The sequence below is a fragment of the Vombatus ursinus genome, unplaced genomic scaffold (assembly GCF_900497805.2).
Source record: "Vombatus ursinus unplaced genomic scaffold, bare-nosed wombat genome assembly UNPS02005459.1, whole genome shotgun sequence".
NCBI classification, from domain to species: Eukaryota; Metazoa; Chordata; class Mammalia; order Diprotodontia; family Vombatidae; genus Vombatus; species Vombatus ursinus.
Window position 1 is genome coordinate 3,093,776 of NW_020945237.1, and position 12,778 is coordinate 3,106,553.

Consider the following 12,778-nt stretch of genomic DNA (forward strand, 5'->3'; position numbering starts at 1 on the left):
ACTAAATTATTGGTGTTGTGGTACAGACTAGGCAATCTTTCTCTCTCGTGTCAGGGACCCCTTTGGCAGTGTGATGCAGAATAATGTTTTAAATGCATAAGTAAAATTCATAGGATTACAAAGGAAACCAATAATTTTGAAATAGTTATCACAATATTTTTTCAAGTTCATGGACCCCAGGAATAGACAAAGAACACATATACCTCAGATATACTGAGATATTTCTTTTTCTGTTTGTTTACTTAGAAATATCTGCCTCAGAAGCTACGGCCATTATGTTCCAGTCATCTTTAAAGCCATGCTACAATTTCATGGAAGACCCAATTGTCATGCTATTTAGACAGAGTTGGAAGCAGGGCAGAGAAGATGTTGTCACAGTCTTGACCAGTGGTAGGAGGGTCAAATAGCAATAAAATGATTTCACCACTTCACTCAGCATTCAAAGCTACTGACCTCTTCTGCACTCTGGAAATAGTTCCAATTTCCCTAGCAGGATGATTCAATGAGAAAACCTGAATTCCTCAACCCTAAATCTAAAATGATCATAATTTCTAAACCAAAAATTGGGACAAATGTTTTGGCCAAGAGATGCTCCATTTGAAAAGTCTTTTTAAAAATATACTTTCTTTCCTTGAAACTAGAATTGTTCTGGGAAAATCTAGGGCATATAGTGACTGTATCAAAAGTCCATGCCCTAAAAGTCCCTAGCATGAAAGAATACTGGTCCTTGCAAAGAAAATGTTAAAACAACATTTACAAAAAGATCTTTATGGCCATAAAACATTGTCTTAAATGAGAGTCAATGAGATTCTATTCTGCAGACTCCCCAAAGCAGCACAGGCCATGGTATTTCTCAGCTTTTACATACTTCAAGCATTCCCCTTTGTTTTGTTCTCCCCATCACCACTACCCCCACTACCACCACCATACCAATGACCAATCAGCAGCACTGCATTCCAGACAAAAAGTTTCTTCTCCAGTTTTTGTCCTTTGAATTTTCACAGTAAAGCTCTGAATGAGTGAACAAGTGGATTGGCATAGCAAGCAGAGAGGGGAGTTTGTTTTCTGACATGTGAAAACTTAAGAAGAAAATAAAGAAATAAAAGTTAAAATACAGGTTATCCCAAAAGTCTAAGACTTTCGGGACATTCCCTAATGAAAAACCTCAACTTAGTTCCTTTCCAAAATTTCATCATAGTAAAAAAAATTAATCACAGGATACACTACATATTTATGTTTGTGTTTGTTAAGGACTTTGAGAAGGGACCTGTGATTCCGTTGGTATATAGAACTCCTGGTGAAGAAACTCCTTCTATCAAACTCCATCAGATTAGAACCTACTCTGCAACTTAGAATATCTTAAAGTTGCCTGGAAAAGTGATTTTCCTAGGGTCATATCCCAGTCTGCAGTTTTCCAGATTCTGAAGCCAGCTCTTTATATATTTATTCTGTCTATGTGACTGATATATACATACATATACATATATGTGTGTATAACATGTATACATACATATATACAGAGAAAGAAAGCTGTGTGAATACACATTAATTCAGACTTGGGTTCCAACTTTTTCATGATCTACAGGTCATTTAACTTCTCTGGGCCTCAGTTTCCTCGAATGTAAAAGGTTTTTCTGATGATCAAATGAGTTAATGTATATCAAGTGCTTTGAAACCCTAAATTATATAAACTATGTAACTATGTATAGTTACATATACTATACTATATATTACTATACTGTATAATGCTATATACTATACTATATAGCATAGTATACTATGTAGGATATATATACTAATACTATATAACTATATAATACTATATAATTAATATATATTATACTATATAATCAAGATACTATATAGCTAATATAATATGTAACTCATACAATATATAAACTATATAGCTAATTGTATAAACTACATAACAATTACTTAAACTATAATCAATATTAGCCAACTCATTACTATATTACATATTAATAAACATCTATTACTATGATCCACTATTAATATTAATAATTATTATTCGTTTTCTAGTTCTGGCTCTGTCATTGACAACCTGTAGTTGTGATCTTGAGCAAACTATTTCCATTTTCTGGGCCTCATTTTCCTCAATTTTAAAATAAGACTGGTCCTTATTATTGCTCATATGTTAGGAATCTAAGCCATACCTCATCAATAGTTTCCCAACTCTTCATTTCCTCTTTCATGCTCCTGCTTCACACATCATCACCCTTGACTTCCTCTCCCTTTCAACCCAACTATCAGGAGGACTGTTGGCATTTAGGATGAAGTTTCCTAGTTAGGATTAGTTATAATATTTAAGATCCAACCCTCCTTTGGTTTTAATTTTCTTATTCAAATTACAATACTTAAGGTAGGAGACAAAATAAAGAATTTTTTTTAAAAAGACATTTATTTTGTTATTCAAGTCTTCCTCTTCAAAATTTTTATCTTTCTTCCTACTGGATTTGACAAAAGCTGGAAGAAAGTTTATTACTAAATTCCTGGAGAAACCATGGGATGGAAATAACCAGAGGTCAAATAAGGATAAATGCAGAACTTGTACATACTGTGAACTTTGGAAATTGGAATCATGTCTTGAAAATTATTTTTTTGGATTCACTAATGGCCTATCTGATGAAAGGAATATATATGACTTATACTATCCTAATTAAAATGCATGCTTCACTTCTCTAAATAAAAATCAGTATTCTAAAGGCTAAAGGAACCCTGAAAGCAAGCAATTTGCCTTACACTCAGCAGAGGTTGACTTTCATATTTAGATTTAAATTTAAATCTCACCACCATTGTACAGGAGACATTTTATTTTTAAGAATCAACATGCATGCTTTTGTTTTAAAAGTCCACTAGGCACAAGTATCAAAATATTTACACAATGATAACCACACCACCTCATAATCACACCACCAAACCAGGGCCAACAAAACTTTAAGCTGGCAGTTACCAATCCTAAAATTTCTCCTTCTAGACAGGAAATCAGGCCAAAAAACTTCATTCCTTAGACTTTTTTTACACGCCTAAGACTTTCCATGTAGACAAATAACCTAAAAAGAGATGATCCATTTACAACCAGTCCTACTGGTTTATAATATTTTCATAAGTCTAGGTCATAGATAAATATCAAAGGCTTATGTACTTAATTCACAACCACTAAATATGAAAATAGTATGTAAGTGGATGATTTTTTTACAGTTGTTCTCAGATATGCAATATAAAAGGGCTGTATGGTGTGAGTAGTGGAATACTATAGTCATCAAAAAAAATTAAGAGTTATCGAAAGTAAAGAAAGGTGCATGATGAATGCGAATAGGCTACAATATATGACCAATCGGGGATTGCACAGGAAAAGCAACACAGAAGTTAACTGGAAAAAAATGGAACAGTAAAGAAGGGAGAAAAAGAGATGACTGGACAGCAGCATTACAATCCACTGTTAGCCACACAACTGAAAAATACAATGACACATAAATATTGGATGAAATATCCTTTTGTCCCCTGCCCCCATGCAGTATTTATATAAGGCGATAAAGAATCACCCAGAAAGGGTAGGCAAAGGAGAGTTTTGATCTGCATCACTGAAGGGGAGACACAAGTCTTGGATGGCATCATGGACCCATTGTAAGAAGCATTTTGTGCCTTATGAGTGATTTGACCATTCTTTACTCAGAGAACACAGACACAATGTTCCTTTCAGATTACTCAAAATAAAAAGGAGCTGGAGGTGGAAGGAACGATGAGTTATTATAGGTCTTCATGGATAGACTAAAGTAGGCAAAAAAAAAATGAAACGACTAATTATCACCTGCAATAATTATCACAGAATTGTATATTTTGTCACATAGAGCTGGATTTCTAATTTTTCCCCCATTTGAAGATGGGATCATTTCAGGTAACTGGAATTAAAGATTTTATTTTTGTACTAATCTTCAACCTCACCAGATGGCAGATAATTATTTTGCTGGAATTCTCCCCAAATCATTTAAAAATTACTTGTACTGTCAAACAAGAATCACAAAATTTGTAAATTGGAAGGTATCTTGGTGGTCATCTAGTCCAATCTATAAACAAAAGAAATCTCAAAATCATATACCCAACAAACAGTCAACCAGCCTCTTCTTGAAGGCTTTCAAGAAAGGAGAATATGACATGCAACAAAGAAAACAAAACAAACAAACAAAAAAAAAAAAAAAACAGACAAATTCATCCAGTCCAATCAGAAGGCAAAGACTCTATCCATGACATGGACATGACCTTTATAAGAAAGAGGTCTAAAAGAATATGGCTTTTTCCCTGTAGGAAATTTCCAACTTTTACTTTTTACCTATAATTCTCTACTTTTTTGTTCAAAATAATATTTTTTTAAAAGGCTCTGTTTAATTCCTCTCCAGATGAGGCATTTTAAGTCACTGCTTCCCTCAGTAAGGAAGTCTAGGCTCTAAATGGTATCTTTTCAAATTATGTTAAATACAAAAAAGATACGGAATTATACTCAAGAAAACAATTATGTCTGTTACAAAGCGTACTCTAAACTCAACTGTGTTTCTGTGGGTAATCACTGCACTCACTACAGTATGTGCTACAAGATTTGACATATTTCAGTCTGATGAGAAAAAAAATATTTATGGGAAGGATTATATATGTATGTATGTGTGTGTGTGTGTGTAATATATATATGTATGCATGTATGTGTATGTATATAAATATATATGCATATGTATATGTATATATATGTACCCAGGATATATGGAATAAAGCCAAGAGAATATGGAGGGTGGCTAGGAAGCTCTGATAACTATGAAGGAGAAATGAAATATGTACACCCAACAGGACAGTAATGAAAAGCTATTGAAATAACTAATGTCAACCACAATTCTTCATGAATTATGGAAAACAATGCCTTCCACAAAGGAGGCACTTAATAAATGCTTGTTAAACTGAACTGAAAACCTATTAGGAAAAGAGAACTGACATTTCTTCTGCCAATTAAGGCAAGAGGATAGCTCAAGATACAACATGGATTGAAAGGGACCTTATATTTATTCTATTTTTAAAATTTCTTTCAGGCTGCCTCCAAACAAACAGAAATCAGCTCTATATTTTTGGTTAAATTAAGTGAATAATTAAAACTCTGATATGGAACGATTCAGTCTCTGTTGAACACCAGCCCTATAACACCAAATGCCTGATGGACATCTCCTGATGCCTGAGTAACCTGAAACTCAACTTGCCCAAAAAAAAAACACATCCTCTCCCTAAATGAGGTATTCCTAGCCTCAGATCCATGATCTTTTCGATGTTGATAACTGTATTTCAATAAAATTAGTTTCCTTTATAAAACTATAATTTTATTTTATGCATTTAAAAATAGTATTTGGAGAAAAGATTCATCAGTACCACCTAATTTTCAAAGGAGTCCATGACAGAAAAAAAAAAGGTTAAGAATGTCTACACTAAACCTACCCCCTCCTCCAAACATACTTATTCCTATTGAGACACCAAAATTACTCCAATCATCCAGGTTCAGGACCTTAGAATCATTCTTGATTCTCCATACCCAATCAGTTACTAATTCCTGCCATGTCTAGCAGCAGCAGTAGCAGCTAACACATATAGAGTACCTATTGTGTGTCAGGCACTGTGCTGAGAGTTTTACAAACATTATCTTATTTGTTCCTCACAACAACCCTGGGAGGTAGGTGCTATTACTATCCTCATTTCACATATGAGGAAACTGAGAGTTTAAGTGACTTGGGCAGGGTCACAAGGCTAGTCATTGTCTGAGGCTGGATTTGAACTTAGGTCTTCCTGAGCACTCCGTGTACTATGCCACTTGGCTGCCTCACACAAAGTCTAACATCACAAAGTCTGGCCATTACTTCTGGGCCCAATTCACTGCTGTCTGCAACATCTGTCTTATATACATATACTGATCTCATTGTTCATCCTAAAATGAACAAAACACATTTTTCTTTTTATTTTAAATTTATTTACTTATAATTTTCAATATTCACTTCCATAAGATTCTGAGTTTCAAATTTTCTCCCCATCTCGACATTTTCACACTAACAAATAACAAGCTAAAATAAAAAAAAAATATGTCAATAGGCAGAATATCCCAGTAGAGAAGCAATGAAATTAGAATCAATAGATCTGAGTTTGAATTCCATATCTACAACTTACAAACTGGGGCCATAAACTCCATCGAGTCTTCCCATCTTTATTTAAAAAGTGAGAGTGATACACATACTACCCACTGCACAGATCCATTGTGATGAAAAGTGATTCACAAAGTGCTACATACAGTACATACGAATATAATATCTCTGTTTTCTCAGTCTAGTTAACTCTAGCAAAAAAAAAAAAAAAAAGAAGTAAGATTAGTTCAGCAATGTTTGTTCCCAGCAACTGGGGTCATTGGGACCACAAATTTTCTCATACACCTTAAACGCTTCCAAACTACCCAACTGATACTCAAGTTCTGCTGGAGATCCATGTTGAGCTTGCAGGAAGCCTCAAGGACCTGCTCTTCATCCATTTTTTTTTTTAAATCACAACAGCATCCCTCTAGTCTTTTGGTACCAATCCTGTTCTCAGTGATCCTAGTAATTACAAAATGTGACTGGCATTTTATCTGCCAGTGCTTCCAGTGTTGTGGAATCTAATTTGTTGGGTCCTAGAAATTGATGAGGATGGTAGCTTTATGTACTGATATACTTTCTTACTGTGTTTACATTTGTCTTTTGACTTCCATATGCAGAATGGAAAAGAAAGAAGCAAAGCTAAGTAATTCTCCTTTGTCCTTGTCTTCCGTAAGCACTTCACCATCTCTCCCAAGCAGCATGCCTACTTCTTACTACTCAGAAGGTGTATAGATGGTCTTCATCTGAAAACCTGAAACCTCTCCTGACATGTGAGCTTCTCTTTGACTGAGGGGAATCTCTCTGAATGCCTTCAGGAATACCCATTGCCTTGTCTCTACTGAGATGCAGGGAAATTTTCACCCATTTTAGTGTGGGTTTTTCACCAAGAAACCATACATTCTAGGAGGCAGGTAGGTGGTGGAGGGGATAGAGGATTGACCTCAAAAGTCAGGAAGAACTGAGTTCAAATCCTACTAGCTCTGGCCCTGGGCAAATCATTAACCTCTCTCAAGCTCAGTTACCCCCATCAAGAAAAACCAGAGGATAGTAAGAGCAGCTATTTCACAAGGTTGGTTGTGAGGATCAAATGAGATAATATATGTAAAACATTTTGCAAACCTTAAAATGCCATCCAAATGGTGTCCATTATTATTATTCTACTCATCTTGTGTTCCTCAGCATTCCTAATGCACAGCAGACTTTTAATAAATATGTCATCAATGATTTATGAGGCTGGCCAACAAGAATTTCTATGAGTAACAAGTCATTCCTGATTCACCTTCTTCCCTACTCCCTTATCCTCGTCTCATTTGAAAGTACCAAAAGCATCTGAGATGTTGTATGGGTGCCTAGGCAAACCGTGAATTGCGTCTGGGACAATGCACTCTACTCAGAATGCCGAAGGTGAAAGAGAGTTTCGAGGTTTGAGGAAGTGAATATGGTAGAGAAGTGTGCCGAAGTAAAGAGATCTTAAAGGATTTAGAAAGTTAATTCAATTTGTATATTTATTAAGCACTAATTACATCCTATACCTCTACTAACATCTAAGTCTAATGTCTCATCTTGGCATAGAGTGGATTCCTAACAACAGCAGCAGCAGCAACTCACATTTATATAGCACTTACTATGTGCCAGAGCCTGTGCTGAGCACCTGACAAATATTAGCTCATTTAATCCTCATAACAACCCTAGGAGGTAGGTGCTATATTTATCCCTATTTTACAGAAGAGGAAACTGATGCAAACCAAGTTAAGTGACTTGCCCACAGTCACACAGCTAGTTGGTATCTGAGGCCAGATTTGAACTCAGATCTTCCTGACCTCAGACTGTACCACTTAGCCTCCCCCAAGTGGTGGAAAACTATGCCATGAGAGTATAAGTTCCGGAAGCTTCTAACAAGATGAAAAATCCTCAGGGATGGGCAACTGACCTCAGGTCAGGATATTCTCAGTGGCATAACAGATAGAGCACTGGACCTAGCACCAGGAAGACCTGAGTTCAAATCTGGCTTCAGACACCTACTAGCTGTATGACACTAGGCAAGGCATTCAACCTCTTCCTACCTCAGTTTCCTCATTTGTAAAAATGAGAATAATGACAGCACCTATTTCCTACAGCTATTAGGACAAAACAAGATATTTGTAAAACACTTGGTAAACCATACAGCACTAAATAAATGCTTTATCATTATTACCTACTATCAAAGGTCCAATCAAACAAAATTCAGAAAGGGCCATCCAAATAAATCCCACAAAGAGCTACCAGGTAATGAAATTTTCTTGACCACAGTCATTCAGGAGGCTGTCTTTGAAGACAAGGAGGAATTACAATTGGCATCAGTGCCAATCTAATCAAGAATCTTTGAGGCACGGAGGCTATGAGCACCATCCCAGAATCTGGGAATATCAAGAAGCAGTAAGATATCATCCCTGTCCCCAAGGAACTTCTGATCTAATGTTAAAAGAGGGAGAGAGAAGGTTGATCTTTAGATGACAGACAGATACATACAAATAATTATATTAAAAGAAAGAATATGCTCATTGTCTAGAAGAATTCCGAAGCGTCAGGAAAAGATTGAAAAGAGAGGGATCACATTCAGTTGGGGGAAATCAGGAAAGGTATAACCTTAGTTGGACCTCGAAGAAAGGGAAAGATTCAATACCATTAACTGGAGAGAATCACACTAATCCTACATATTCAAACACTGAGGTGACAGCAAAAATAATCCTAAATTTATGATTCCATATTTTAGCTTCCTGCACTTCTCACAGTTCTCCATCCACAACTATGGAACACAATTAACACATTTGGTGATCTGCATATTGCAAGAGTCTTCATGTACAAAGATATCTCTCTGGTAATTGGAAGGGGTATTGGTTGTTGTTTTAAATCATGCCATGTGTTAGCCTGGGAGATTTCTCCCATTAACAGCATGGCTGAGGGAAGAAACAAATTGAATATTCCTTCCCTGAAAATCATGATAAGAATTATAAATTTATCCTGGTGTGCCTAATTATTGAAACCTAATGAAAAGTGCTACCAAACATGCTGAGCTCTCTTGTAATTATAGTAAGGGTTTAGCTCAAGAACATATCTTTACATAATCATATCTCCTACATTACTAATGTTCTCATTTCCTCTTATGGAAAATATTTAAATTTCCAAACATTTATCCTACTGACTCAAGGCTAATGTGCATATATTTGCCATTTATTAAAAATAAGTGATTAAATAAATAATGTTCAGATTAAGTAGGAAAGGAAAGAAGGCAGGAAAAAGGAAAGAGAAAAAGGGAGGAGGGAAGGAAGGCAGAAAAGGAGAAAGGGAGAAAGGGAGGGAGGAAGGAAGAAAGGAAGGAAAGAAGGAAGGATGAAAGGAAGGAAAGGAGGAATGCATAATATTCAGATTAAGTAGATATGAAATTCTGTAAAGAGTTCTCCGACTCACTGTATGCTGAGGGTAGAGCAATTTGAGGTATTCTCTCTATTTCTACTTAAGATTATAAATAGATGTGTGTGTGTATTTGGTGAAAGTAGGTCATCATTTTAGACCAATGTAAAAGAAGTCTCTGATGAAGCTCTCTGTTAAACTACTTTAAACTCAAACAGTACTTATTAAGCACCGGGATTCCCAGTGCTCAGCAAAGAGTTAGGTATGTGGTAAATGCTTAATACAAGATCTAAAAAATGTGATCAAGTTCCTGCCCTCAGGAAGCTGGCAATCTATGATGAAACACAGCTGAGTGTAAAGATTGTTATATTTGCTAACATGTTCCAGACACTCCTGTTCCCCCATTGCCTCTATAAAGCACTTGGATTTACTCTGAGGTGTTCTAAGTGAATTTAAGTTGTACCACTGGCTCCTTTTTTTTTTTTTTTGCAGAACACAGGGGGAGAATACAGGTACAGAGTGCTGCATATACTCTGAGATGAGATCACTGTATCAACTGGATTTGCTTAACCTTTTTATCTTTCCCATAATGGAAGGTTCAATTTTATGGACATGAGTGGTATGTCCAAAAATCCCTGTATCAGAAAAACAAAAGAACATAAAAACCGTTTAAATAACTAAAAAACAAAATCATACTATATTTCTAGAAGCTTGGAACTGAACTTAAGAACTACCTAAACCATTTCTATCAGTATTCAATTTCTGCACCAAGTCATCATTTTGCTCATGACCACAAGGCACTATTTTCCAAGCCTTTCAGATTTCTAACCGTTCATCACTTCTTTAATTGCTCTGGTTTGCAGAACATTTTTTTTTTTTTACAAAGCCTATGATAATTATTAGTGTGAACACGACAGTCATCAAGCTAGAGTTTTTGCTCTAAACAAGGAAAAACAATACTTTTGCATTTGTACATGACATGAGCTGATAGGTAGCTCAAATTCCATGGGTACAATGTAAGGTTGATGAAAAGGTCCTTGAGAACCTTGCCCTTTCGGCTAGTATCAAGTGCTTCTCTCTCCTCTCACCCCTCACTCCAAATTTTAAGAAAAAGGATGAAATGGTTCAATAACAATCTGAGAAAGAAATATTTCAAATTGTGATGCTTCTGTGTATGCTCACTTGTGCACATAACATATCTCCTGCAGATTATGAGCTCTGTGAGGGCAAAGACTGCCACATTCTTGTCCTGGTATCTACAAGAATCTGGTAGCCACTTAATAAATGTTTGTTGAACTGAAGTGCTTCCAAAATATATAGAATTTTCCCGATTTAGTTAGCACCACAGACAAGTAAAATTAAATGGAAATGCCATTTTACCATTGTACAAAGAATTCAAATGTATTTTCTTTAAAGACAACTTTTTATGCCCAAAAGACTATAAAACTATGCATACCCTTTGACCTAGCAATACCACTACTAGGTATGTATCCCAAAGAGATTTTTTTAAAGGGGATAAAGGACCCCTTTGTACAAAAATATTTATAGCAGCTCTTTTTGTGGTGGCAAAGAACTGGAAATTGAGAGGATGCCCATCAATTGGGGAATGGCTGAACAAGTTGTGGTATATGATTGTGATGAAGTACAATCATGCCATAAGAAATGACAAGCAGATTATTTCAGAAAAACTTGGAAAGACTCACATGAACTGACGCAAACTGAAGTGTGCAGAACCAGGAGAACATTGTTCACAGTAAGCAATATTGTGTGCAATGACTGACTGTGCATAACTTAGCTATTCTCAGCAATACAATGACTAATATGGAAATATGTTTTGCATGATTGCACATCTGGGACCTATATCAAATCACTTTGGAACACAAAAATTTTTAAATGAATGTTTAAAATTGTTTTTTACATGTAATTGGGAAAAATAAAATATTAATTAAAAAATAGAGACACATTTTTATTCTATGATTAAGCGAGTGGACATTAGAAAAACTATGAAATTTCCCAAATGCAAGATAGCCAACTCTCTTTCTCCTATTCACAGATCGTACAAGTTGTCCCCAAAAATCTTACTGGAGTTTTAAATCTTAAACTGGCCTAAGAGTCATGGCATATCCCATAAAAGCATTTTCTTTAAAAACAAATTCTAAAATGCCATTTAAGTAGGCTGGCAGCATCCTAACTAGAAGCAAGGGATGTTCTAATGATTTGTAAGGTGTGTTTTTGTTTTGGGAGGAAGTGGTGAGCAGTGAGGGGACTTGAAATAATTTTTCCACAAAAGTAATGTTACAAAATAAGGACTGGTTTTCCAAGCTAGCCCACAAAAGCCTATTCAACCCATATCATGGTTCAACTGTGGTACCAACATTCAGCATTTGACGTCCGGGAACTGAGAGCAGAAAGACTTACAGAACATAAGGCTAAAGGAAAGAGGTGTTTCCTCTGTCCTTCCTGGGCACACAGCTGGCAACTTGTACTTGGCATCTTCCCACTTTCTCTACTCCCCTGGGGCCAAATCACAGCTTGATCTAAACTGTAAGTCCAAGAGATGCCAGAGGATACTTACTAACCTAAATAAACCTCAAACTGGTTAAATTTCAGACATTGGGAGTCGGGGCATGAGGGAGTAGGGTTAATTAGGCAGAATAAGAAAAGGTAACTCTGAGGTTATTAGTTTTAAAACAAAATTTTTAAAAAATATTTGGAGGATGAAGTCTTATATGCATTTTTAAGTTCAACTGCAAAAAAAAACTCATTTTAGGATCTGGCCTTTATTTTCTTTTAATTTAATAATCAAATTTGGAAGTGAATACACAGGAAATTTTTTTTAAAAATCTTCCAGCTCTTCTCTATGAAACATTATGGTACTGCATCCAAATGTACTACAAAAGATTGGATTTGCTTGAAATGTATATAAAGGAAAAGTATTTTCTGTTTGAAAAAAGAGGTTATTGGGAATTTCCAATGCTATATAAGTTTAATGTGTTATTGACACTATAATCATCAATTAAATGAAAAAAATATATTTTCATTGAAGTGTGAATCTACTTCCATTCTGGAGAGCAAGTTATAAATGCATATACTCCTCACTTGCTAGTCTGGTAGTCACATTATCATATTATTCAAATGTATCATTTATATGTAAATAGACAAGATGAATGTCTTTTCCTTATGACAGTTTCCAAATGACAGATGCGCACATTATCCAAATA

The 12,778-nt window shown here is 35.5% G+C and overlaps 1 protein-coding gene across 4 annotated transcripts in view; it reads right to left on the reverse strand.

Annotated features, from left to right (window-relative positions):
- CDK14 (cyclin dependent kinase 14) overlaps positions 1–12,778 on the reverse strand; it is a 664,870-nt gene that overhangs the window by 356,111 nt on the left and 295,981 nt on the right. The gene's annotated exons all lie outside the window — the stretch shown is intronic.